The 12,642-nt window shown below is 50.1% G+C and overlaps 1 protein-coding gene across 2 annotated transcripts in view; it reads left to right on the top strand.

Annotated features, from left to right (window-relative positions):
* The window catches only part of LPIN1 (lipin 1), a 131,164-nt gene that overhangs the window by 47,911 nt on the left and 70,611 nt on the right, over nt 1-12,642 (top strand). The gene's annotated exons all lie outside the window — the stretch shown is intronic.

Raw genomic sequence — 12,642 nt, forward strand, 5'->3', positions numbered from 1 at the left:
TGATATTGAATGGTTCGCCTTGGAAACGAACAGAGATCATTCTGTCATTTTGAGATTGCATCCAAGTACTGCATTTCAGACTCTTTTGTTGACCATGATGGCTATTCCATTTCTTCTGAGGGATTCCTGCCTGCAGTAGTAGATATAATGGTCATCTGAGTTAAATTCACCCATTCTAGTCCATTTCAGTTCGCTGATTTGTAGAATGTCGACATTCACTCTTGCCATCTCTTGTTTGACCACTTCCAATTTGCCTTGATTCATGGACCTGACATTCCAGGTTCCTATGCAATATTGCTCTTTACAGCATCGGACCTTGCTTCTATCACCAGTCATATCCACAGCTGGGTATTCTTTTTGCTTTGGCTCCATCCCTTCATTCTTTCTGGAGTTATTTCTCCACTGATCTCCAGTAGCATATTGGGCAATTACTGACCTGGGGAGTTTCTCTTTCAGTATCCTATCATTTTGCCTTTTCATACTGTTCATGGGGTTCTCAAGGCAAGAATACTGAAGTGGTTTGCCATTCCCTTCTCCAGTGGACCACATTCTGTCAGATCTCTCCACCATGACCCGCCCATCTTGGGTTGCCCCACGGGCATGGCTTAGTTTCATTGAGTTAGACAAGGCTGTGGTCCTAGTGTGATTATATTGACTAGTTTTCTGTGAGTATGGTTTCAGTGTGTCTGCCCTTTGATGCCGTCTTGCAATACTTACCATCTTACTTGGGTTTCTCTTACCTTGGGCGTGGGGTATCTCTTCACGGCTGCTCCAGCAAAGCGCAGCCAATGCTCCTTACCTTGGACGAGGGGTATCTCCTCACTGCCGCCCTTCCTGACCATCCAAAGACAATGTGGGAGGGGGTAAGCAGGGTGTTACATCTGGAAGACCACCTCTGGTTCTAACTGTGGATTTCTCTGAAGAATGAGAAGGCCCATGGTTTGTGAACCAGTATTTCCAGGTTTGTGAACCAGTATTTCCAAGTTTTACCTTCTACTCTGATGTCTAACATTTGCTGGTAGGCATTGCTGGTAGGCAAGCTGGTAGGCTTCCCTTGTAGCTCAGTCGGTAAAGAATCTGCCTGCAATGCAGGAGACCCAGGTGAGATTCCTGGGTTGGAAAGATCCCCTGGAGAAGGAAATGGCAACCCACTCCAGTGTTCTTGCCTGGAGAATCCCATGGACAGAGGAACCTGAAGGGCTATAGTCCATGAGGTCGCAAGATTCAGACTTGACTTAGCGACTAAACCACCACATTCTGGTCATGCCTAAGGAAATTGCTTATGAGAAAACAACCCCACTGTAATCTTAGGTATCGATGCAAAGACTACGCCAACAGGGGCACAAGGTGGTTGGTCCTTGATATTCAGCTGAAAGCTTGAGTTCACAGGGTCACACATGAGCAAAGACTTCTGATGCTCATCTAGCAGTGTTGTCATATTTTAAAGGATTCCATTCTAACTGTACAATAACTTTCTAGTTTGTCACCATTTAAAAACTGGTTTTTGGTTTATTGGATAATAGGTAAACAGTTGTATCCTGTAATTACTCATCATTTTTGTCTATAACTTAGGCATTTAAAAGGGTTCCTATATAGCCTAAACTTTTTAGAATTGATGCTTTTTCTGCAACAAGGTCTATGACAGAAATCTCTTACTAGTATACTTTACATGTGCGTGCTAAATTGCTTCAGTCATGTCTGCCTCTTTGCGACCCTGTGGACTGTAGCCTGCCAGGCTCCCCCGTTCATGGGATTCTCCAGGCAAGAATACTGGAGTGGGTTGCCTGCCCTCCTCCAGGGGATCTTCCCGATCCAGGGATCAAACCTGTGCCTCTTATGTTTCCTGCATTGGCAGGTGGGTTCTTTATCACTAGTGCCACCTGGGAAGCCCAGTATACTTTATAAATAACACCAAATTTTTGTGCTCTATAAGAAATGGATAAAGTAATTCCTCCCTTAATGTTTTTTCCTCACTTAGTTGAAGTGAATTAAAAATGAATTGAAAGTCCCTTCTAGTTAGCTGTGAACTTAGAATTCAGCCAGGCAAAATCCGATGTCATGGGAAAATTTGATCATGTCCTGTTCCAAGCTTTCGATCATCCCTAGTGTCTATCAGGTCTCTTCTGGACCAGTGCCGGCCTCTGACCAGCTCCAATCAGTTGGATTACTGAGCGCTGTCTTCTCTGACATCATAACCCCAGCGGGGCCATCACAATCCTGCTGCCCAACAATGAGCTTTCCCTGGGGTCTTTGCAGAGGGTGCAGGTGAAAGGGCGATGGACAAGGAGAGAACATGGGAGGGGAGGAGGGGGGCTGAAGGGCACGATCAGGAGGAAAGAGAGAGAGGGGGCGAGATGGGGGTGGGGCGGCCGCCATGCCTGTGCTAACAGCAGCCGGTAAGCAGTGGCCTGGCCTGCTGGGAACCAGAACGCTGAGAGAAAGAGGAAGATCGACCCGGGGGCCAATGTTCCCATGAGCAGGGACCTCCATGTGAAGCTAACGGAAGTGGAACAGGGTCCTGACGACATGCCCGCCAAGAGGAGAAGACGAGGCTTTCTGCCAGCAGTGAAGGTAAAAGGCAGGACGAAGGGTGGACATGACCAGGTGCTAGTCGTCAGGCGACACGTCCAGCCATTCCCCACACTGCCTTCTCAGGCACAGAACCCACCGAAGAGTGGACCCAGTGCTGAGGTGTGGGGACATGAGAGCCCTGTTACAAGACTCCTGGGGTCTCAGTTCTCTCTCCTGTGACCTTCTGTGGTTTGCTCTGGGCTGTTAAATCCAGGACTCTTCATCTGCTCAGTGTCGTTGATCGCCTGCTGGTAGAGTTCCTTGAAGAAGGGTAAACCATGGTGCGTGTTTGTAAAATTTGAATTTATACAAACAATTGTCTAAAATTTTTGTCTCATTAACTTGGGGAAATGCAAAGGAAATGCCATTTAGATGTACGTGCGGGCCTGTGATACTGAGTATATTTTCAGGGAGTTCTGCAAGTTGGCACCGAACAGAAACCTCCAGAGTCTAATTCCTGTTAGAAGGACAAGACAATAGGGACAGGAACTTCGATTCCCAAACCGGGACCCAAGCCGAGCCCACAGCGCCCCTGTAAAGTAGGTGACCTTTGTCTTTACCCTCCAACCCTTCAGGGCTCCCTACTCCTCCCTTTCCTGTAGGCCGCAGAGCAGAGGTGTCTTGAGACCCTCAGGGCAAGCTAGTCCTGACCCACCATCAGCAAACAAATATTTATGGGACGTGCAGTTTCACTGGGATTTTAAGATAGTGGGTATTTTCTTGGTCTTGTTATGTTTCCGATTGGGACATCATGGTAGCCAGGCACCTTCCCACAAAGCCAGCTTGTGTAGACAGATGCCCACATGAGGGCTCCAGCCCAGGGTGGGGAACAGGTGAACACAGCTCAGCACAGCTCCTGAAGCACTGTTTCTCCCTGGGTCTCTTGCCCTTCTTTCATGAGGATTGCGAAAGCAAATGAGAAAGTCCGTTTTTCTACCTCCAAGAAAAAAAAAAGGTTTTCTACCTTCAGCTTCAGGGAAGTTTCAAGAACTCACATTTCACAGCTTGGGGTCAAGACTTCATGGCCTGCAGAGGCACTGCCCACCCCCTTCAGGAGCCTGGGAGGATCGGCAGTGTTATCACTGGAGCCATATGGGTCCCTAAACTCAAAAGCTGAGGGATTTGGAAACTTATTGTCCCTTCATCCATTTTCCATGGCAACCGGTGCCTGATCATCACTTGACCCCAGAACGGGATATCCAGGCTGTGGCAGAAGCAGGCTACTTCCGCTGTCTCCTGCCGCCTGGCCCACTGCCATCCTGCACGGCCGGCCCACCCCAGCCAGATTCACTTCCATAAAATGGAGGTTTCATAACATTTCCTTCCCTGCTTATAATCTGTTCACGGGTTCTCCAGGGCCTTCAGTTTAAAGCACCATTTGAGGTGCCACATGAGGCACCATTTTTCTTTCTGCAGGAGGCAAATTCTTACTCTAACCATAATTCTAAATTACTTACTTTCATGTTAACCTAGATATTTCATTAATCAAGAAGAACTGAGCTAATTATTCTATGTTTTTTAATGGTTAACATTAGGGTCTGGGAAAAATGGAGGGCAGGAGGCAAGGGTGTTATCTTGCCTCTTACTTTGCCTCCTAATTTTTTCTTTTTTTTTCTAATTTTTTTTTCCTAGTTTTTTCTTGAAAGCTGGACATCTCAGTAGAACTATAGAAACATACAAATTGTTCTTATCTCCGGAAATGGACCCACTTTTCCTCGTGGCAGGCCCTTAGCATGGGGGTGTGAGTTAACCTGGGAAGAAGCTGGGCTGGGTTTGAAGTTCCTTGCTGCTCTGGTTGCCCTCAGTGCATTGAACCCTTCACATTCCTGTGAGCACACCTTGTGTTTCAGGGTGCCAGTGGGTTTACCTCCCTTCCTCTTTAGCTTTAGATCTTTCCTTTGCACTGGACCTCAGAGAGGGTCCCTTTGCCTGTTAAGTTTCCTCTCCCTCGTGTTCTTGTGACCCTCCTGTTGTTCCTGTGAGCTCAGCAGTGTGCGGTGGTGGAGGGAAACCTTCTCTGTTGCTTTTGACAAAGTTCCAGAGGAAGCAACCTCCTGTCCTTGGTTCTCCGGGGTCAGCTTACCTTGGTTCTGTCTCTGAGCTGCAGATAGAATAGCAACCACAATTTTTAAATAGTAATGAGTGTCCAGGACGTTTCTCAATATCGGCAACAACCTCAATGTGACATGAAAATATCTGTGACTTGGTGGTGGTGGTGATGGTGTCGATTACAGGCACTGTGGGTCCTGTTGTGTTTTGTTGCTGACATTCACAATCGAAGAACATTCTGCTGCGTTGGATTTAGAAGGTAGTGAAGATATGACTGTTTCCACATTGAGTGCCTAGATTTTTTTTTTTTTTTTTAATGGATCCTTGGATCCTTCGGACTCCTGACCAGCATGTTTTGAGAGACAACTCGCAGACTCAGGGAGAGACAACAGTAACAACTTGGCCTGTGACCAGAGTTTCTCTCATGAGTTAACCTTTGTCACGTGACACTTGCAAGCTTCCCAGCTGGGGCAGGGAAGGCCCACGTCCCGAGGACAGCCAGGCTGCTGGGACACACCATGAAGAACAGATCTCCTGCGAGCCCAGAGAACCTCTCCACAAAGGGAGATGAGAAAGAAAAGAGTGTTATTACTGAATAAGCATTAAACCAGGCCAGCCAGGAGAGTCTACAGAGACATGAAGGATTTCACTCCTTTGTCTGGTCAGGCTGGTTACATGTTCTCAAGTTAAATGACAGCAGTCCTCAGTAAGAGGACTTGATAGGACTATGTGTCACACACAGCTCTCCTGGTAATGGAGTGGCCATCGTGTTAGCTTATTGCCTTTATCCAAAGGAATAATGACCCTCTAGTACCTTTATGACAAGAGCTAGTTTTGCACCGTGGATTGAGGCATGACACCTGTCAGAATTAGGCACCTGCCCTCCCAGGAAGGCTGGGAGACAGGGGTACAAACTTCCTGTTCTCATTTCTAAGAGGTGGCTGCCAGGTTCTTTGAACATTTGAGTCCTGCAGGTGCCCAGAGGCTTATCTAGATCTTTAAAAAAAGATTTACTTGCATCTCAGAGAGGCAGAGAAAGAATGTATAAGAAGGGTCGCATAGTAAAAGCTCTAAGTGGGGAGGAGCAGGCAGGATCTTCCCCTTAACGCATCGGGGAAGATGGAATCTTTTCCTTGATTTGTCTTGACTGTCACACTGAAGAGGAGCCAAGGAGCCACACCTCTGTACTTCCTTCCACAAGAGGGAGGGGTGAGGACGGAGAGAGAGGCTGGAGGTGAGTGAGGCAGAGTGCCCATGGATGCCAAAGGAGGTGGATACGGATGCTCCTTGTAGGTGCGTGTTGTCACACTCAGGTGTGACATTACTGCTTTGGGCTAAGCAAAAACGGAATTTAACTCTCCTAAGCACAAAGGAGCATGTGCCTTAATTCAGGAAATTGACTTTAACTCTCCAGAGTGGTTAATCCCCTTCCTGGAATACCAGTTCAGCCAGTCAATCATTCATTTCACACATCTGAGACCACCTGTGGGCTCAGCATGCATTGGACACTGCGGAAGAGAGAAGAAGGGTATGAATTCATTCTTGCATCCAAACTGGGGAGCTGACCCCCCATTTGAGGCACTGAGCTCCCCATTCCCCGTCGCCTTCCCAGGGGTCTTTCCACCTGCTCGTCCTCGGCCTGAAACGCCTCCTCCCACCCACTTTCCCTGTGTTAGGTGTCTTCCCCATCCTGAAGGCCCAAACCTGATTACTGCATTCTTTATCAGGCTCCTAAGTGTTCATAATAAATAACAATAATAGCAATTATCATTACTAACATAAAACTCACCAGAGTGAACTATCTGCATTGTGTCAGACATTGCACTGATACAGTACAATGCACTAAACCCTTGAGATAAGTCCAACAGCCCTGGGAATCAGATGTTTCACCCCAAGTCAGTAGAAAAGAAAACTGAGGGTCAGAAAGGTCAAACATCCCTGCCCCAGGTCACATAAGTAGCAAGAGGTAAGGCGGGGATCAGAGTGCAGCGTGGAGCCTCTTGGCCCGGGGTCTCCCGTCAGGCTTGATCTTGTCTTCTCTGTTCCTCCTCCCTCAGTGCTTCCTGACATCAAGTGTTGGATATCTGACAGACTTGAGGAGGCCTGGAAGGAAGGCTCCGTGTCTGATCATGGCGCTGTCTCCTGCAGCGTGGAGCTCTGTGTCTGGGGTACACTAGGTGCTGGAAAAGGGAGCGTGAGCAGCACTGGGAGGCTCTAGACAGGGACAGACCAGCAAAGGTGGTCATTCCTAGGATGTTGGTCACCTAAGACTTTGGATTGTAGGTTGAGAAGATGAGCTGAATCAATACGGTTTCTCTGTTGACATTCTGGAGTTAGGGGAACCGAGGTAGGTGGTCGTGGGAAGGAAAGAGCTGCCTGGGGAGCCATGTGTGGCCAGACTGATGAGGGAAGGATTCTGGGAGGAAGCAGTTGGGAGAAGGGAACGGGTGGAGTTAAGGAAGCAGAAAGAGAGTGAGAGTGGAAATCTGCCGCAGTTCAAGGCCCACTTCTGGAATCCCTGGCTCCTTTCAGTGTATCATGCTCCACACACACACACACACACACACACATATACACTAACTCTACTTTGAGTTGGTTTATATGGACATTTAGAAGAAATATACATTTTATGTCGACCCTTGGAACAGGGCACTGGTAGAGAGGGTGCGCTTTGAGAGAGGGCAGCTGGCCAGGGTACAGGATGAAGGGAAGTGGACTCTTAGAACACTGGTTTTCAAATGTGACTGGACAGTGGAATCTCATGGGGAGTTCTGTGACATACCTATGCCTGTGTCCTGGCCCCAGAGACTGTGGTTAATTGCTGTCAATGCTTGTCTGGGTATAGAGAGTTTTAACAGTTCTCCAGGTGATTCTACGACGTGACAAGTTTTCTTGGTAAACACTGCTTTGTTGTTGTTGCCTAGTTACTAAGTCGTGTCCGACTCTTTTGGGACCTCATGGACTGTAGCCCGCCAGTCCCCTCTGTCTATGGGATTTCCCAGGCAAGAATACTGTAGTATATTGCCATTTCCTTACCCAGGGGATCTTTGCCACCCAGGGGATCGAATCTGAGTCTCCTGCAATCGCCGGCAGATTCTTTACCACTGAGTCACCAGCAAAGACTTGGAGTCCTCAGAGTATAGAGTGACTTTCCTCAACCAAGCCCAGGTTCTAGGTCAACAATTAAAGATGTTGTGGTTAGACTCCAGGCAACAAGCAGATGCCAATGTGAATGGCTATTGACAAGCAGCGCATAAATGCTGCATGTTAACACATATTATAAGTTGTTGGCAAATCCAGTCCTCTTCTGTTTTCCTAATTCTTTAGAGCTGACAGAGGCTTATATGAGTTAGCATCATAGATTTTATCTTAACTGGGTGCAAAGATCTATCAGGTGAAAACTCTAAAAGCTGAGCAGTGACCCTGTGGTTGGCCCTAAGCCCACAGTGCTGTAACAGGTTGCATAGCATCTTCTTGTAGGAACCTGATTTTATTCTGGAGCCAGCTTCCCTAGCTGAGGTCAGAGGACGGATCACTATGCTTAGCTCTGGGGTCCAGGTTTCTGGTGAGGCTCCACCTTCATTACCTCATCTTTAAACCTAATTACCTCTGCATCCCAATTGCCATCAATATGGGAGTTACGGCTTCAACACATAAATTTGGGGGGATATAAACTTTTAGTCCAGGGCTTTCCAGGTGATGCTAGTGGTAAAGAACCTGCCTACCAATGCAGGAGCCTTAGAGATGTGGGTTCAATCCCTGGGTTGGAAAGACCCCCTAGAGGAGAGCATGGCAACATACTCTAGTATTCTTGCCTGAAGAATCCTATGGACAGAGGAGCCTGGAGGGCTCCAGTCCATAGGGTTGCAAAGTCAGACACAACCAAAGTGACTTAGCATGCGTGCAAACATTTAGTCCACAGCAGATGCATTTTTTGAATTCCAAATGTATTTTCTTCTTGGGTAGATTCATCTAGTGTACACAAATATGGGCTTCCCCCTTGGCTCAGCAGGTAAAGAATCCACCTATAGAATAGGAGATGCGGGAGACACAGGTTTGATCCTTGGGTCAGGAACGTTCCCTGGACGAGGAAATGGCAACCCACTCCAGTATGCTTGCCTAGAAAATCCCATGGACAGAGGAAGCTGGAAGGCTACAGTCTATGGGATTGCAAATAGTTGGACATGACTGAGCATGCACACACACAGGAATATGGCCTTGCCAATCAATGATTCAAACACCTGTGGCCAGTCATGGTCCCAAGTTCCTAAGTGGCTTCATTCCTGCTACCTCATCTCTCCTCTTCCCTTCTCCTCCCACCTTTCCTATAATCCAGCAGAATCCTGGTCTGCTATGCTCTTGTCTATGGTGACTGGCAAGTGCTCATGCCGGACCAAATAGAGAGAATTCTAATCCTGGGTCTGGCGCATCAACCTGTTCACTACAAGGCTGGGGAAAAGATGGGGCAGGATAAAGGCTATGAAGTGAAGCTTAGACAGTTGGTGTATGTGAAGTGTACACCAAAGGACCCGCCTTCCCAGGGTTGGGGGCTGCTTCCTAGAGGCCTGGGTCCTGCGGGCTTGGCAGTGGACCAGGAAGAGAGAACGGTATATTTTTCTAGCAAAACCACTTTTCTTGTCCTCGCCTGGTTCATCAGGAGTCTTCCCCATTTGGGCAGGGGAGAAAAGCTGTCCCAGCCCCTTCCATCACCGGGACGCAGGCTGGGAGCCACTGCAAGGGCAGTCAGGGGACTCGGTGTGCTCGCCCCATCATTTTGTGTGTGTGTGTGTGTGTGTGTGTGTTCCTTCAATCCCTGAACTGCATACCCCACTTTGCACAGGCTTGCCTTCTTTCATGGTCTGCTCCTCTACACCGGGATAAAGTGGGCTGACTCCTCTGGAGATGAGCAGGTCAAATCCCATAGCCATGTACAACTGGTCAGGTCATGGTGGCACTGATTAGGGTGAGAGTTTTTATGTGTATTTGTGCCGCTGACTCACCTTACTGCCCCCAATAGTACACTCAACTGAGGACAGATGCCATGACTTGCCTGGTCCCCAGTGGAGCCCCCCATGGGGTCTGGCACAGGGCGGGCACTCAATGCGAGAGTGCGGGGATGAAGGCAGGGCCAGGGGACGATGGATGGGGTGGTGGCAGTGGGGCCCCACTGGTCCACCCACCCCAGGGGATGGGTGGTGGCAGTGTGGGCCCACTGGTCAAGATGGTGGGGGGGGGCAGGCAACAGTGCAGGCCCCTCAGGGGAGCAGTATCTCTGTGCCCTGAACCTGGGGCTTTCCTTGCTTCCCAGCTGTACCATGTACCAGGACCCATGAATCTTGGACTCTGCCCAGCACAGCCCAAGGGGAGGGTCCATGATGCTGTCTAACTAATGTATCTGTTAGGGTAAATTAGGCCAACTGCCAGCCATTCCCCCTTGTCTCCCTGCGATTTTTTTTTTTTTTTTTTGCCTTCAGGGATGCCTCTGCCCTCATCTGTGACCCTCACCCTAATTTGGGGATGTGCCCTGTGTGCTTTGAAGTGAAAGTGAAGTCGCTCAGTCGTGTCCAACTCTTAGTGACCCCATGGACTACAGCCCGCTAGGCCCTCCGTCCATGGGCTTTTCCAGGCAAGAGTACTGGAGTGGGGTGCCATTGCCTTCTCCGTTAACAGTGGCTAGGCATATTATATTTACTTGGAGCTGGTATACTCGGTGACAGCCTTAGTGCCCTCGGACATGGTGTGCTTGGCCAGCTCCCTGTGTGCTTTAGTCCCAAGCATTTCCCTCCCAACCCCTGGTGTACCCTTCTTCCTCCTCCTCCTCCAGTTGAACCCAGCACCCCTCATTCCTGCCTCTTCCCCTAAGGAACTTGCCATGGTTAACCCAATGGGTTAGCCCACCCATGGGACCTGGGGGACCCACTTCATCTCTGGTAGATTCCAGGCTGTTCTGTCCCCTGCCCTCCGAGGGGTCGGGGGGAACGAGGCTGCACCAGGTGGTCCCTGGTTCCCATCTGATTCTTGAAGCCTCAAGAAAGGGAGCCCTGAAGTCACGAGGCCTCTAGCCCAGCACTGGCCAGGAAGATTCCCTCCCTTCCTAGGAGCCCAAGTCAGGTGCCAGAGATAACGTGCAGCCCAAAGGGGAGAAATAATCCATTCTCTTTCTCTCTGCCCCAGGCATTTACAGAGCTCACCCGCTGATGGGACTGTCAGGAGATCAGTCAATTGCACACCTACTTGGATTGTTTCATGAGACTCCAGTGAAGAGGGGTGTGCCTTCACCCCTCCTGTCTCCCCCTCCCACCTGCAGAGCCCTTTCGATTGTGTAGGTAGTTAATCTGGAAATCTTAAGATTCTCAGGGTTGCTATTGTCTCTGGATAGAAGGAGGGATGTTTCCAGCTAGAACCAGGCAGCTTGTATCATTATTGGGGTTTTTATATGCCGAGAGAAGTTCAGACAGTGGAGGAGTCGTAATTGTTTAGCCTTACACAGCATCAGGCTTCTCTAGGCTGTCCCTCCCAGGAGGAAGGTCAGCAGCCTGCCCAGTCTTGAGACTGGGCAAGCTGGCCACTCCCTGTATCACAGCTGGGCTAAGCACCGAACAAATCCTTCTGGGATTCGCCACTCTTGCATGTACGCGTGCGTGCGAAGTCACTTCAATCGTATTGGAGTCTGTGCGACCCCATGGACTGTAGCCCTACAGGCTCCTCTGTCCATGGGGATTCTCCAGGCAAGAATACTGGCGTGGGTAGCCGTTCCCTCCTCCAGGGGATCTTCCCCACCCAGGGATGGAAACCGAGTCTCCTGTACTGGCAGGTAGGTGCACCGCCTGGGAAGCCTTCATGTATAAGGTTCTAGAATTGGCTCAGCCGGTAAAGAATCTGCCTGCCAATGCCGGAGACCTGGGTTCGATCCCTGGGTTGGGAAGATCCCCAGGAGAAGGGCAAGGCTATCCACTCCAGTATTCTGGCCTGGAGAATTCCATGAACTGCATAGTCCGCGGGGTGGCAAAGAGTTGGACACGACTGAGACACTTTCACTTTCAAGTTAGTGAAAGGGCTTGGAGTATTTCATATGATGGCTATTTCCATCCTCAAAGTGGACCTGTGTGTTGAGCATCTGCCTCCCATTTTTCAGATGGTGAAACTGAGTCTTAGCCTCCAGGAGGCTTGCGTCACTTGGCCCGGGCATCACTCCTCTCCTTCCTCCTCCAGAGCCTGGAGCGAGTCTACTCATCGCCGCGGTTTCCTTCTCCTCACCCGAGTTGGGCAGAAAGCAGCAGGTCCTGGGATTGGCTCAGGGGATCACCTCAGCTCTCCGGGCTGAGTCACAGCTGGGTGATTGCAGACCATAGGGCAGGGGCCCTCGGGGAGGCAGGGGGACTTCCCGATCGGCAACATCAGCCGGGCAAGCGCTCCGGGGAATCCAACTCCTCTTGTACTGAAATGTGTAGTTTAGTGTTTTCTTACCGCTTGTTGGGGGGGAAAAATTCTCCCTGTAAAAGTCTGGCCTTGTTTAGTTGTTGTGACAGTAATAGGGAGAGCAGGGAAAGATAGCATAGCAGACGACCCCCCTACTTCTACCTAGAGCCGGCGGGACTTCGCCAACGAGCACCAGAAACCCTTCCCGACATGTCTGGGATGGCTGGGAGAAACCTCAAATCTTAAGAGTGGCCAGAACGGGCACTTTTGCTTCCTTCCAAGCAGGGATCTTCCCTTTTCCTTCTGCATCTCAGTAAACAGCTCTAAAGGTAGGCGAGGGAGGAGGGGCGGGCCGGCTCGGGGACTTCCTGCCAGGGAGGATCCACCGCCTGGGGCCCGACGGGCTCAGGAAGCTGCCTAGTGGCTCACTCCTCGAAAGGGCCCTCGCGCCACCCCGCTGGCCCCGCCCCTCCCCGCTGGTCCCGCCCCGGGGGCGGGGTCGAAAGATCTCTCGCACCACCCCGCTGGCGCCGCACCACCCCGCTGGCCCCGGCCCCTTCCCGATGGCCCCTCCTCTGGGGCGGGGCCAGGCAGACTGGCAGG

Source organism: Bison bison, unplaced genomic scaffold (genome assembly GCF_000754665.1).
Source record: "Bison bison bison isolate TAMUID 2011002044 unplaced genomic scaffold, Bison_UMD1.0 scf7180017864307, whole genome shotgun sequence".
In the NCBI taxonomy this organism is placed as follows: domain Eukaryota; kingdom Metazoa; phylum Chordata; class Mammalia; order Artiodactyla; family Bovidae; genus Bison; species Bison bison.